General features: G+C 48.2%; 1 protein-coding gene across 2 annotated transcripts in view; it reads right to left on the bottom strand.

Annotated features, from left to right (window-relative positions):
- The window catches only part of APBA2 (amyloid beta precursor protein binding family A member 2), a 313,956-nt gene that overhangs the window by 132,344 nt on the left and 165,863 nt on the right, over window positions 1-15,749 (bottom strand). The window lies entirely within an intron of this gene.

Genomic DNA, 15,749 nt, shown 5'->3' with positions numbered 1-15,749 from the left:
GCTTCCTCCACTAAACCACCCTCCTCCTCCTCCTCCTACTCCTCCGCAACCTCTGTCTCGCAATCAAGATGTGTCAGCAGCAGCACGTCGGCAGCAGTCGGTGTCGCGTGGCGTGGCAGCACAGCGGTGGGCAAGCGTCAGCAGGCCGTGCTGAAACTACTCAGCTTAGGAGATAAGAGGCACATGGCCCACAAACTGCTGCAGGGTCTGACAGAGCAGACCAACCGCTGGCTTGCGCCGCTGAGCCTCCAACCGGGCATGGTCGTGTGTGACAACGGCCGTAACCTGGTGGCGGCTCTGCAGCTCGGCAGCCTCACGCACGTGCCATGCCTGGCCCACGTTTTTAATTTGGTGGTTCAGCGCTTTCTGAAAAGCTACCCACGCTTGTCAGACCTGCTCGGAAAGGTGCGCTGGCTCTGCGCACATTTCCGCAAGTCCCACACGGACGCTGCCACCCTGCGCACCCTGCAACATCGGTTTAATCTGCCAGTGCACCGACTGCTGTGCGACGTGCCCACACGGTGGAACTCTACGCTCCACATGTTGGCCAGGCTCTATGAGCAGCGTAGAGCTATAGTGGAATACCAACTCCAACATGGGCAGCGCAGTGGGAGTCAGCCTCCTCAATTCTTTACAGAAGAGTGGGCCTGGTTGGCAGCCATCTGCCAGGTCCTTGGAAACTTTGAGGAGTCTACCCAGATGGTGAGCGGGGATGCTGCAATCATTAGCGTCACCATTCCTCTGCTATGCCTCTTGAGAAGTTCCCTGCAAAGCATAAAGGCAGACGCTTTGCGCTCGGAAACAGATCCGGGGGAAGACAGTATGTCGCTGGATAGTCAGAGCACCCTCCTGTCTATATCTCAGCGCGTTGAGGAGGAAGAGCATGAGGAGGATGAGGAGGAGGGGGAAGAGACAGCTTGGCCCACTGCTGAGGGTACCCATGCTGCTTGCCTGTCATCCTTTCAGCGTGTATGGCCTGAGGAGGAGGAGGAGGATCCTGAAAGTGATCTTCCTAGTGAGGACAGCCATGTGTTGCGTACAGGTACCCTGGCACACATGGCGGACTTCATGTTAGGATGCCTTTCTCGTGACCCTCGCGTTACACGCATTCTGGCCACTACGGATTACTGGGTGTACACACTGCTCGACCCACGGTATAAGGAGAACCTTTCCACTCTGATACCCAAAGAGGAAAGAGGTTCGAGAGTGTTGCTATACCACAGGACCCTGGCGGACAAGCTGATGGTAAAATTCCCATCCGACAGCGCTAGTGGCAGAAGGCGCAGTTCCGAGGGCCAGGTAGCAGGGGAGGCGCGGAGATCAGGCAGCATGTACAGCACAGGCAGGGGAACACTCTCTAAGGCCTTTGACAGCTTTCTGGCTCCCCAGCAAGACTGTGTCACCGCTCCCCAGTCAAGGCTGAGTCGGCGGGAGCACTGTAAAAGGATGGTGAGGGAGTACGTAGCCGATCGCACGACCGTCCTCCGTGACGCCTCTGCCCCCTACAACTACTGGGTGTCGAAGCTGGAAACGTGGCCTGAACTAGCGCTGTATGCCCTGGAGGTGCTTGCTTGTCCTGCGGCTAGCGTCTTGTCAGAGAGGGTGTTTAGTGCGGCTGGGGGAATCATCACAGATAAGCGTACCCGCCTGTCAACCGACAGTGCCGACAGGCTTACACTCATCAAGATGAACAAAGCCTGGATTTCCCCCAGACTTCTCTTCTCCACCAGCGGACAGCAGCGATACCTAAGCAATACGTAGGCTGCACCCGCGGATGGAAGCATCGTTCTCTATCACCATCAAAAATGGGGACATTTTTGCTTCATCAATCTGTGTATAATATTCATCCTCCTCCTCCTGCTCCTCCTCCTGAAACCCCTGAAACCTCACGTAATCACGCCGAACGGGCAATTTTTCTTAGGCCCACAAGGCTCAGTCATATAATTTTTGTAAACAGTTTTTATACGTTTCAATGCTCATTAAAGCGTTGAAACTTGCACCTGAACCAATTTTTATTTTAACTGGGCTGCCTCCAGGCCTAGTTACAAATTAAGCCACATTAACCAAAGCGATTAATGAGTTTCACCTGCCCTCTTGGTTGGGCATGGGCAATTTTTCAGAGGTACATTAGTACTGTTGGTACACCAATTTTTTGGGGCCCTCGCCTACAGTGTAATCCAATTAATTTTTGGCCCACCTGCATTAAAGCTGACGTTACCTCAGCTGTGCTGGGCACTGCAATGGGATATATTTATGTATCGCCGGTGGGTTCCAGGGAGCCACCCATGCTGTGGGTGCACACGGAATTCCCATTGCGGAGTTGTACCTGCCTGTGACTATTTATAAAAAACCGCGGTCTGACTGGGGCATGCAGACACCTTGACAGAATGAATAGTGTGTGGCACATAGGTTCCCCATTGCTATGCCCACGTGTGCAGCTCCTGATGGCGGTGGCACAGGATTATATTTCTCATTGCTTCTGTACAGCATTGTGGGCTATCGCCCCGCCCCTTTTAAAGAGGGTCGCTGCCTAGCCGTGCCAACCCTCTGCAGTGTGTGCGTGTGGTTCCTCCTCATGGCAGACGCACTTATAAATAGACATGAGGGTGGTGTGGCATGAGGGCAGCTGAAGGCTGCGCAGGGACACTTTGGTGTGCGCTGTGGACACTGCGGGGTGCGGGGGGTTTGGCAGCATGTAACCCAGGAGAAGTGGCAGCGGAATGTCATGCAGGCAGTGATTGTGCTTTGTTGGAGGTAGTGTGGTGCTTAGCTAAGGTATGCATTGCTAATGAGGGCTTTTCAGAAGTAAAAGTTGTTGGGAGGGGGGGGGCCCACTCTTGCCGCTATTGTGGCTTAATAGTGGGACCTGGGAACTTGAGATGCAGCCCAACATGTAGCCCCTCGCCTGCCCTATCCGTTGCTGTGTAGTTCCCATCACTTTCTTGAATTGCCCAGATTTTCACAAATGGAAACCTTAGCGAGTATCGGCGATATACAAAAATGCTTGAGTCGCCCATTGACTTCAATGGGGTTCGTTACTCGAAACGAACCCTCGAGCATCGCGATAATTTCGTCCCGAGTAACGAGCACCCGAGCATTTTGGTGCTCGCTTATCTCTAATAGTAATCAATATATGAGTTGTCTAAAAGGCAGTAGAAGCTTTGAATATAATACAGTAGATTTGACTCTAAAATATGGAAGACGACACAGTCTTAAAAAAATTAAAATATACATCTGAATCCACATCATTTAATATAAAACTTTCATCAGATATTCAGCCTTGAAGTTCAGCTCCAATTGCAAAATATATAATTTATGACCAGACACATCAGTTAAAGTTTTTATATTTCAGATGCCCTTTGATAATATGCAAGTTAAGGTATCCATGTTAAGAAATTATTGCCAGTGCAGAAATGATTATTTCATCAGGACGGAATAGAAATGTTAATGATTTTCACCCAAAGTGGATGGGATGTGGAAATAACTGTTGCTTTAATAATCTGTTCATAAAATTAGGCACGCATTGTAATTTTTGTGCTATTGGAAAAGCCCAATCGAGATAAATTGCTCTTTCTTTTTATATGCCCTATTTCATTAGTTTTTCAAACATCTAACATGAAAATCTATACTCGCAAAATATGTTCAGACATGGAGAGAGGTTGCAGATAGAATACATTACACCCCACAATTACAAGGATAACTTGTGTAATGATAGAAAAACAGCACTGAACATAATTGGAAGTTCTCAATAAGAATCATAATCATCTTTTCTTTGTTCTTCGTTATATTTAAAATAGAGGTAAATATGCTCGTTAAATGACACACAAAACTTTGAATTTAAAGAGTAGCTAGAGACATGTCAAAAGTATTGATCAGTGCAGATCCTGGTGCTGATCGCTAGAATGAACTGGCTAGAGCACTCACCCGAGCGCTCTTACCTCTCAGCCTGCTTGGCAGCGGCTGTCTTCATTTTTGGCTGCTTCCGACGCTGAAGTCAGCCACATAGAGTTGTCATTTTAGCCTTAGTCTAAGCCCTTCCACATTTATTGTTTAATATATATCCATATATGACAGACATGGGAACTTTCACTTAGACCTAGATTGCTATGCAAACCCATTGGCACCCCATGACTGTGTTGCATGGGGCCACAGACAGGGTCTTGTCTGGCCAGCTGCTTAGATGCTGCATTCAGCATTGACTGCAGCAGTTATACGACCGTGATTTGAGCTAGTGCTGACCGCGGTCATTGCTGGTGGCTGTCAGCTGTCAGGAACAGCTGATAGTCGCCAAGTATGAAGTGAGCTCGGTTCCTGAGCCCACTTCATACTTCCCTTTGCGACCCATGATGGATATATCTGTCATAGGTTGCTAAGGGGTTAAATCACTTGCATTATGATTAAAGATGAGCGAACACCAAAATGCTCGGGTGTTCGTTATTCGAAACGAACTTCCCGCGATGTTCGAGGGTTCGTTTCGAATAACGAACCCCATTGAAGTCAATGGGCGACCGGAGCATTTTTGTATTTCGCCGATGCTCGCTAAGGTTTTCATGTGTGAAAATCTGGGCAATTCAAGAAAGTGATGGGAACGACACAGCAACGGATAGGGCAGGCGAGGGGCTACATGTTGGGCTGCATCTCAAGTTCACAGGTCCCACTATTAAGCCACAATACCGGCAAGAGTGGGCCCCCCCCCTCCCAACAACTTTTACTTCTGAAAAGCCCTCATTAGCAATGCATACCTTAGCTAAGCACCACACTACCTCCAACAAAGCACAATCACCGCCTGCATGACACTCCGCTGCCACTTCTCCTGGGTTACATGCTGACCAACCGCCCCCCCTCCCCCCCACAGCGCACACCAAAGTGTCCCTGCGCAGTCTTCAGCTGCCCTCATGCCACACCACCCTCATGTCTATTTAGAAGTGCGTCTGCCATGACGAGGAACCGCAGGCACACACTGCAGAGGGGTTGGCACTGCTAGGCAGCGACCCTCTTTAAAAGTGGTGGGGCGATAGCCCACAATGCTGTACAGAAGCAATGAGAAATAGAATCCTGTGTCACCGCCATCAGGAGCTGCACACGTGGGCATAGCAATGGGGAACCTATGTGCCACACACTATTCATTCTGTCAAGGTGTCTGCATGCCCCAGTCAGACCGGGCTTTTTAATTCATAGACACAGGCAGGTACAACCCCCTATTGTGAAGTCCCTGTGGACCGACAGCATGGGTGGCTCCCTGGAACCCACCGGCGGTACATAAAAATATCCCATTGCATTGCCCAACACAGCTGAGGTAGTAATGTCGTGCTTAATGCAGGTGGGCTTCGGCCCACACTGCATGCCCCAGTCAGACTGGGGTTCTTTACAAGTGGAAACAGATGCATTTACAACTCCCTGTGGACCCACAGCATGGGTGGGTGCCAGGAAGCCACCGGCGGTACATAAAAATATCCCATTGCATTGCCCAACACAGCTGAGGTAGTAATGTCGTGCTTAATGCAGGTGGGCTTCGGCCCACACTGCATGCCCCAGTCAGACTGGGGTTCTTTACAAGTGGACACATGTAGGTTACACTCCGTGTGCACCTACAGCATGGGTGGCTCCCTGGAACCCACCGGCGGTACATAAAAATATCCCATTGCATTGCCCAACACAGCTGAGGTAACGTCAGCTGTAATGCAGGTGGGCTAAAAATTAATTTGATTACACTGTAGGCGAGGGCCCACAAAAATTGCTGTATCAACAGTACTAATGTACATCCAAAAAATTGGCCATGGCCAGCCAAGAGGGCAGGTGAAACCCATTAATCGCTTTGGTTAATGTGGCTTAAGTGGTAACTAGGCCTGGAGGCAGCCCAGTTTAACGAAAAATTGGTTCAAGTTACAGTTCCAACGCTTTTAAGCGCATTGAAACTTTTAAAAATTGTTCAGAAAAATTATTTGAGTGAGCCTTGTGGCCCTAAGAAAAATTGCCCGTTCAGCGTGATTACGTGAGGTTTCAGGAGGAGGAGCAGGAGGAGGAGGAGGAATATTAGACACAGATTGATGAAGCAGAAATGTCCCCGTTTTGGATGGTGAGAGAGAACGTAGCTTCCATCCGCGGGTGCAGCCTACGTATTGCTTACGTATCCTTGCTGTCCGCTGGTGGAGAAGAGAAGTCTGGGGAAATCCAGGCTTTGTTCATCTTGATGAGTGTTAGCCTGTCGGCACTGTCGGTTGACAAGCGGCTACGCTTATCTGTGATGATTTCCCCAGCCGCACTAAACACCCTCTCCGAAAGACGCTAGCCGCAGGACAAGCAAGCACCTCCAGGGCATACAGCGCTAGTTCAGGCCACGTGTCCAGCTTCGACACCCAGTAGTTGTAGGTGGCAGAGGTGTTACGGAGGACGGTCGTGCGATCGGCTACGTACTCCCTCACCATCCTTTTACAGTGCTCCCGCCGACTCAGCCTTGACTGGGGAGCGGTGACACAGTCTTGCTGGGGAGCCAGAAAGCAGTCCAGGCCCTTAAAGACTGTTGCACTGCCTGGGATGTACATGCTGCTCGATCTCCGAACCTCCCCTGCTACCTTGCCGTCGGTACTGCGCCTTCTGCCACTAGCGCTGTCGGATGGGAATTTTACCATCAGCTTGTCCGCAAGGGTCCTGTGGTATAGCAACACTCTCGAACCCCTTTCCTCTTCGGGAATGAGAGTGGGCAGGTTCTCCTTATAGCGTGGGTCGAGCAGTGTGTACACCCAGTAATCCGTTGTGGCCAGAATGCTTGCAACGTGAGGGTCACGAGAAAGGCATCCTAACATGAAGTCAGCCATGTGTGCCAGGGTACCTGTACGCAACACTTGGCTGTCTTCACTAGGAAGATCACTTGCAGGATCCTCCTCCTCCTCCTCCTCCTCAGGCCATACACGCTGAAAGGATGACAGGCAATCAGCCGGTGTACCGTCAGCAGCGGGCCAAACTGTCTCTTCCCCCGCCTCCTCATCCTCCTCATGCTCCTCCTCCTCCTCCTGTACGCGCTGAGAAATAGACAGGAGGGTGCCCTGACTATCCAGCGGCATACTGTCTTCCCCCGCCCCCGTTTACGAGCGCAAAGCAGCTGCCTTTATGCTTTGCAGGGAATTTCTCAAGATGCATAGCAGAGGAATGGTGACGCTAATGATTGCAGCATCGCCGCTCACCACCTGGGTAGACTCCTCAAAATTACCAAGGACATGGCAGATGTCTGCCAACCAGGCCCACTCTTCTGAAAAGAATTGAGGAGGCTGACTCCCACTGCGCTGCCCATGTTGGAGTTGGTATTCCACTATAGCTCTACGCTGTTCATAGAGCCTGGCCAACATGTGGAGCGTAGAGTTCCACCGTGTGGGCACGTCGCACAGCAGTCGGTGCACTGGCAGCTTAAAGCGATGTTGCAGGGTGCGCAGGGTGGCAGCGTCCGTGTGGGACTTGCGGAAATGTGCGCAGAGCCGGCGCGCCTTTACGAGCAGGTCTGACAAGCGTGGGTAGCATTTCAGAAAGCGCTGAACCACCAAATTAAAGACGTGGGCCAGGCATGGCACGTGCGTGAGGCTGCCGAGCTGCAGAGCTGCCACCAGGTTACGGCCGTTGTCACACACGACCATGCCCGGTTGGAGGCTCAGCGGCGCAAGCCAGCGGTCGGTCTGCTGTGTCAGACCCTGCAGCAGTTCGTGGGCCGTGTGCCTCTTATCTCCTAAGCTGAGTAGTTTCAGCACGGCCTGCTGACGCTTGCCCACCGCTGTGCTGCCACACCGCGCGAAACCCACTGCTGGCGACATGCTGCTGCTAACACATCTTGATTGCGAGACAGAGGTTGCGGAGGAGGAGGAGGAGGAGGAGGGTGCTTTAGTGGAGGAAGCATACACCTCCGCAGATACCACCACCGAGCTGTGGCCGGCAATTCTGGGGGTGGGTAGGACGTGAGCGGTCCCAGGCTCTGATTCTGTCCCAGCCTCCACTAAATTCACCCAATGTGCCGTCAGGGAGATGTAGTGGCCCTGCCCGCCTGTGCTTGTCCACGTGTCCGTAGTTAAGTGGACCTTGCCACTAACCGCATTGGTGAGGGCGCGTACAATGTTGCGGGAGACGTGGTCGTGCAGGGCTGGGACGGCACATCGGGAAAAGTAGTGGCGACTGGGAACTGAGTAGCGCGGGGCCGCCGCCTCCATGATACTTTTGAAGGACTCCGTTTCCACAACCCTATACGGCAGCATCTCAAGGCTGATGAATTTTGCTATGCGGACGGTTAACGTTTGAGCGTGTGGGTGCGTGGCGGCGTACTTGCGCTCCAACAGTTGCGCAAGCGACGGCTGGACGGTGCGCTGAACTACACTGGTGGATGGGGCCGAGGACAGCGGAGGTGAGGGTGTGGGTGCAGGCCATGAGGCGGTAGTGCCCGTGTCCTGAGAGGGGGGTTGGATCTCAGTGGCAGGTTGGGGCACAGGGGGAGAGGCAGGGGTGCAAACCGGAGGCGGTGAACGGCCTTCGTCCCACCTTGTGGGGTGCTTGGCCATCATATGTCTGCGCATGCTGGTGGTGGTGAGGCTGTTGGTGTTGGCTCCCCGGCTGAGCTTTGCGCGACAAAGGTTGCACACCACTGTTCGTCGGTCGTCAGGCGTCTCTGTGAAAAACTGCCAGACCTTAGAGCACCTCGGCCTCTGCAGGGTGGCATGGCGCGAGGGGGCGCTTTGGGAAACAGTTGGTGGATTATTCGGTCTGGCCCTGCCTCTACCCCTGGCCACCGCACTGCCTCTTGCAACCTGCCCTGCTGCTGCCCGTGCCTCCCCCTCTGAAGACCTGTCCTGTGTAGGCGTTGCACACCAGGTGGGGTCAGTCACCTCATCGTCCTGCTGCTCTTCCTCCGAATCCTCTGTGCGCTGCTCCCTCGGACTTACTGCCCTTACTACTACCTCACTGCAAGACAACTGTGTCTCATCGTCATCGTCCTCCTCACCCACAGAAAGTTCTTGAGACAGTTGGCGGAAGTCCCCAGCCTCTTCCCCCGGACCCCGGGAACTTTCGAATGGTTGGGCATCAGTGACGATAAACTCCTCTGGTGGGAGAGGAACCACTGCTGCCCAATCTGAGCAGGGGCCCGAGAACAGTTCCTGGGAGTGTTCCCGCTCCTGAGCATGTGTCATTGTAGTGGAGTGAGAAGGCTGGGAGGAAGGAGGAGCAGCAGACAGAGGATTCGGATTTGCAGCAGTGGACGGCGCAGAACTGTGGCTGGACGATAGGTTGCTCGAAGCACTTTCTGCCATCCACGACAGGACCTGCTCACACTGCTCATTTTCTAATAACCGTCTCCCGCGTGGACCCATGAATTGTGCGATGACTGTCGGGACGCCAGAAACGTGCCTGTCTACTAATCGCGCAGCAGACGGCTGCGATACACCTAGAACAGGAGTTCGGCCTGTGCCCACACCCTGACTTGGCCCTCCGCGTCCTCGGCCGCGTCCACGTCCTCTAGGCCTACCCCTACCCCTCAGCATGCTGTATTACCAGTGATTTGATTTCACAGGCAGGAAATAAATTGGCGCAAGACTGCAGGCCAAATATAATTTTTTCCCTTTTTTGAAAACGAAACGCCCCACTGCCTCTAGTGAATGAATAATCTAAGTTTAATAACTTTAGTAAACCGTAGCTGGGTGCGTCTGATTTTTTAACGTTGTACACGCAGCTCACACGTGTCCACAGCCCTTAGGACGGACAGAGGCAGGACAAATAGATTTCTTTTCCCTTTTTTTACACCAAAAGGACCCACTGTGTATATTCAATGAACATGAGAAGTTTAATAACTGTGCTGTGGCCCTGCTAATGTGTCACAGAACTTGAGGGTAGCAGAGTTATTAACTCTGGCAGAGCAGGTATTTGTTTCCCAATTAAGGAAAGCAAATGGCGAAGCCAGCAGTAAACCGTAGCTGGGTGCGTCTGACTTTTTAACGTTGTACACGCAGCTCACACGTGTCCACAGCCCTTAGGACGGACAGAGGCAGGACAAATAGATTTCTTTTCCCTTTTTTTACACCAAAAGGACCCACTGTGTATATTCAATGAACATGAGAAGTTTAATAACTGTGCTGTGGCCCTGCTAATGTGGCACAGAACTTGAGGGTAGCAGAGTTATTAACTCTGGCAGAGCAGGTATTTGTTTCCCAATTAAGGAAAGCAAATGGCGAAGCCAGCAGTAAACCGTAGCTGGGTGCGTCTGATTTTTTAACGTTGTACACGCAGCTCACACGTGTCCACAGCCCTTAGGACGGACAGAGGCAGGACAAATAGATTTCTTTTCCCTTTTTTTACACCAAAAGGACCCACTGCGTATATTCAATGAACATGAGAAGTTTAATAACTGTGCTGTGGCCCTGCTAATGTGTCACAGAACTTGAGGGTAGCAGAGTTATTAACTCTGGCAGAGCAGGTATTTTTTTCCCAATTAAGGAAAGCAAATGGCGAAGCCAGCAGTAAACCGTAGCTGGGTGCGTCTGATTTTTTAACGTTGTACACGCAGCTCACACGTGTCCACAGCCCTTAGGACGGACAGAGGCAGGACAAATAGATTTCTTTTCCCTTTTTTTACACCAAAAGGACCCACTACGTATATTCAATGAATAATAACTGTGTTGTGGCCCTGCCTACACAATTCTTTCCCTGTAGTATCAATGGAGGGTGCAATGCTCTGCAGAGGCGATTTTGAGGGAAAAAAAAATATGCAGCACTGCTAACAGCAGCCAGCACAGTACTGCACACGGTTAAATATGGCCCTAGAAAGGACCGTTGAGGTTCTTGAAGGCTACACTCACTCCTAACACTCTCCCTGCCTATGCAGCACTTCTGTCCCTAATGCCGGGTGCAACGCTCTGCAGAGGCGATTTTGAGAGAAAAAAAAAAAGTCACTGCTAACAGCAGCCAACACACAGGTATTACTGGCCCTAATAAGGACCTTTGGGGTTATTGAAGCCTACACTAACTGCTATTTCTCTCCCTACAGCAGCTCCGGTACCAGCAGCACTGTCCCTCATCTAACTCACAAGGCATCTGAGGCGAGCCGCGGGAGGGGCCGACTTTTATATTCGGGTGACATCTGATCTTCCCAGCCACTCACAGCAGGGGGGTGGTATAGGGCTTGAACGTCACAGGGGGAAGTTGTAATGCCTTCCCTGTCTTTCAATTGGCCAGAAAAGCGCGCTAACGTCTCAGGGAAGGAAGTGAAAGTAACCCGAATACCGCATGGTGTTCGTTACGAATAACGAACATCCCGAACACCCTAATATTCGCACGAATATCAAGCTCAGACGAATACGTTCGCTCATCTCTAATTATGATCCTCCTCAATGTCATCTGTATTTTCTAAATAAAGGGACCGCTGCGGATCTGTCCCCGTGGACATGAGGCCTAATACTGATCTGTAATACGGACATATTACAGATAAAATACATCAGTATGTCATCAGTATTGCACTGCGTTTTTCTTCACTTTTTTGGTTTTATTTTCTACAGGGTAAAAATTGATCTGTTTGGGGTTTTTTTGCCCAACAGAAAATAATACAAATGAATGCAAATAAGGAGACAAATGCAGATGAAACACTGCTAGATCTATATTTTAATCACTCTCCATAGACTTCAATGAGTGTACCACTAATCACTGTGACAGTAGGGTTCTTTTTAAACTTAATTATTTACACTGGGAAGAGCCCACTAACTAATTTTAAACATAAAATATAACTTTTATTCACTCTGTTAAAAATTGAGCTCACTGACAAACATACACAGATATATATCAATCTAAATGATCAATTTACGATCAGTAAAGTATCAACACTGTAGTTCCAATATTAATAGATTCTGTTGGTGGACAAAAAGTATATAAATTATGCATGATCAACTTGTTTTTGTGTATCGTGCAGAAATTAATTTATTCTCCCACCGTCGACGCGTTTCTTCAGTCACCTCCAACCTGTGACTGATTCATCAGGATGGGGAGACAGTATATTACAGAAATAGGTCCACTTTGATGATGGATAGTGAGGATGTATTAATCACTTATCAAAAACTCCCTTTTTTTTTTTTTTTTTCTTTTCCTGTGGATTTTTATATAGTACGGGAGTTTTCTTTTCCCCAAAATTTGATGATACTTGTGTTGCAAATGGTCTGAATTATGATATTAATTGGTTTCAGCTCAGTACTTGAAGTATCCAGCCCAGATTGATTTAGGTTTAATCATGGTTAACGGATGCCATCCGAGCTAGATCTCTAACCACATTAATGATATCATTCAGGAATCATGTGGTTACGATAATACACGGACTGGCATCCAACTGATGTATGTATCTTCACTGTGACTCTGTTAGACTAATGGTCATCAGTGTGATCTTATTCCATAAATTATTCTAGTAACTTACTGGGGTACTTCTGTGTAGCTGTCCCTGATGTTTGTTTATAAACCATCAGTAAGTAGCTAACAGATGTTACACAGCTACTTGAAATGTTTTTATATAGGCGGTCATAAACACAGTTGGGCCTCAATATTATGAGCCCATTGATAAACTGTGTTATCATTAGTGTCCTTAGTGCAGCTTTAGGTTAGTCTAAGTCAAAAGAGCTAGATACTTTGGCTCAATTGCAGTGACTGAACACTAAAGCTGACTTAGTTTGCTGCCCAGATCACTAAAGAGAGCTGTAACATAGTACTGGAATCGGATGTGATATCTGATAGCACCCTTCAACCTTTCCCACACAGCACAGGTCTGAGGTCTGTCAGTTTATTGTGGGACATTGATCCCAGCGGTTGCACATGCTGTGCTGTGTGGGAAAGGTTGAAGGGTGCTATCAGATATCACATCCGATTCCAGTACTATGTTACAGCTCTCTTTAGTGATCTGGGCAGCAAACTAAGTCAGCTTTAGTGTTCAGTCACTGCAATTGAGCCAAAGTATCTAGCTCTTTTGACTTAGACTAACCTAAAGCTGCACTAACGGGGGGGGGGGGGGGGGGGGGTTGAAAAAAAAAAAAACCCGTTTCGGCGCGGGACAACCCCTTTAACTCCCTTTTACGGTCCACAAAACACTGATTAAATATGGATTTGAAATACGATTCTTTGAAAGATTTCTTAGACTAATTCTCACTTCATATATCCTGAAAACAGGTGCATTAAAAAAACAGCAAGAGATATCATTTAATTGAACATTCCAATGAGATCATATTATAGGACAACACAGTGGCAGATGCTCTTCAAATCAGACAGGCTGTCCAATCGTAAATTGCTGTTCTGTTAAACACATAACTTCTATATGTACATTAATGTAACAGCTTTAACTTTTTGAAATATATCATTACAGAAACCATGTAGTAAGCCCCCCTGAATTCACAGAAAATGACACCCGATGTTTTGAGTTTAATTAAGTCTTTTAGTTACTTGGACCTGCAAGTGACTTCCTTGTAAGAGCTTTTGAAGATTATCACTTAATCAATGCCTGTAGGAGACCATGAGTGATAATTACTTCCACACTCAATAGACTTCACCCGCAATTTCCATAACCCCGAGGCCAAGAGTCTATATGTTCTTAATATTCACTGTTTATTAAACATAATTTTTGCCAGTTATCTATGTGAACTTGTACTAGAAGGAAATCTGTAATAAACAGAGTGCTCAGTATATTAAAGAGAAGAAGTGAACTTTCAAACTTTTTACAAGGGCCAAGATAATGTGCTTTATGTTACCATGAATATTATTTTTCTCCGGACTCTTATGCCTTCCAATCACAATTACTTTGCAACAATAGTTCAATCTTAATTTATAAATTTACAGCGCTTGGTCCTGGGCTTTAAACCCAGCCGATAGTAAAAATATGGCAGGGGGTTTAAAGCCTCTGCTTCTGCAATCAATCAGAAGCATATCAGGTTGTCAGCTGTTAGTCACAGCTGATAACCCAGAGAAGAAGTTTTTAACTCTTTCTGCCTTCTCCTTTCTTGAGTACATAGTACTCAATGAGCGCTATGTACTAAAAAGTGAAAGTGGAAGTATAACTTTCACTACACGAGCTGCAGTCACGTGACCACCAGGATCTCCTGTCACAGCAGAGCTACAGGGTCCTAGCAGCCCCTGATCAGCTCTGCTAGTGACTATTGTCACTAAAAGGGGATGTTTATTTCACCCATGTAACTAGGGCTACTATGGATGCCTCAGTTACAGTGGGAAAGTGTCAAATTTAAAAAAAAAACAAAAAACATGTGAATGTCCTCCAGAGGTCTTACATGACATCATGGGGGACATAGATGGTAAAAAAAATTATTACATACACTACCGTTCAAAAGTTTGGGGTCACATTGAAATGTCCTTATTTTTGAAGGAAAAGCACTGTACTTTTCAATGAAGATAACTTTAAACTAGTCCTAACTTTAAACAAATGCACTCTATACATTGCTAATATGGTAAATGACTATTCTAGCTGCAAATGCCTGGTTTTTTGTGCAATATCTACAAAGGTGAATAGAGGCCTATTTCCAGCAACTATCACTCCAGTGTTCTAATGGTACAATGTGTTTGCTTATTGGCTCAGAAGGCTAATTGATGATTAGAAAACCCTTGTGCAATCATGTTCACACATCTGAAAACAGTCTAGCTCGTTACAGAAGCTACAAAACTGACCTTCCTGTGAGCAGATTGAGTTTCTGGAGCATCACATTTGTGGGGTCAATTAAACGCTCAAAATGGCCAGAAAAAGAGAACTTTCATCTGAAACTCGACAGTCTATTCTTGTTCTTAGAAATGAAGGCTATTCCATGCGAGAAATTGCTAAGAAATTGAAGATTTCCTACAACGGTGTGTACTACTCCCTTCAGAGGACAGCACAAACAGGCTCTAACCAGAGTAGAAAAAGAAGTGGGAGGCCGCGTTGCACAACTAAGCAAGAAGATAAGCACATTAGAGTCTCTAGTTTGAGAAACAGACGCCTCACAGGTACCCAACTGGCATCTTCATTAAATAGTACCCGCAAAACACCAGTGTCAACATCTACAGTGAAGAGGCGGCTGCGGGATTTTGGGCTTCAGGGCAGAGTGGCAAAGAAAAAGCCATATCTGAGACTGGCCAATAAAAGAAAAAGATTAAGATGGGCAAAAGAACACAGACATTGGACAGAGGAAGACTGGAAAAAAGTGTTGTGGACGGATGAATCCAAGTTTGAGGTGTTTGGATCCCAAAGAAGAACGTTTGTGAGACGCAGAACAAATGAAAAGATGCTGGAAGAATGCCTGACGCCATCTGTTAAGCATGGTGGAGGTAATGTGATGGTCTGGGGTTGCTTTGGTGCTGGTAAGGTGGGAGATTTGTACAGGGTAAAAGGGATTCTGAATAAGGAAGGCTATACCTCCATTTTGCAACGCCATGCCATACCCAGTGGACAGCGCTTGATTGGAACCAATTTCATCCTACAACAGGACAATGACCCTAAACACACCTCCAAATTGTGCAAGAACTATTTACAGCAGAAGCAGGCAGCTGGTATTCTATCGGTAATGGAGTGGCCAGTGCAGTCACCAGATCTGAACCCCATTGAGCTGTTGTGGGAGCAGCTTGACCGTATGGTACGCCAGAAGTGCCCATCCAACCAATCCAACTTGTGGGAGATGCTTCTAGAAGCGTGGGGTGCAATTTCACAAGCTTACCTCAACAAATTAACAGCAAGAATGTCAAAGGTGTGCAATGCTGTAATTGCTGCAAAAGGAGGA

Source organism: Eleutherodactylus coqui, chromosome 2, assembly GCF_035609145.1.
Source record: "Eleutherodactylus coqui strain aEleCoq1 chromosome 2, aEleCoq1.hap1, whole genome shotgun sequence".
Lineage (NCBI taxonomy): Eukaryota > Metazoa > Chordata > Amphibia > Anura > Eleutherodactylidae > Eleutherodactylus > Eleutherodactylus coqui.
This window is presented reverse-complemented; position numbering and strand designations above follow the sequence as displayed.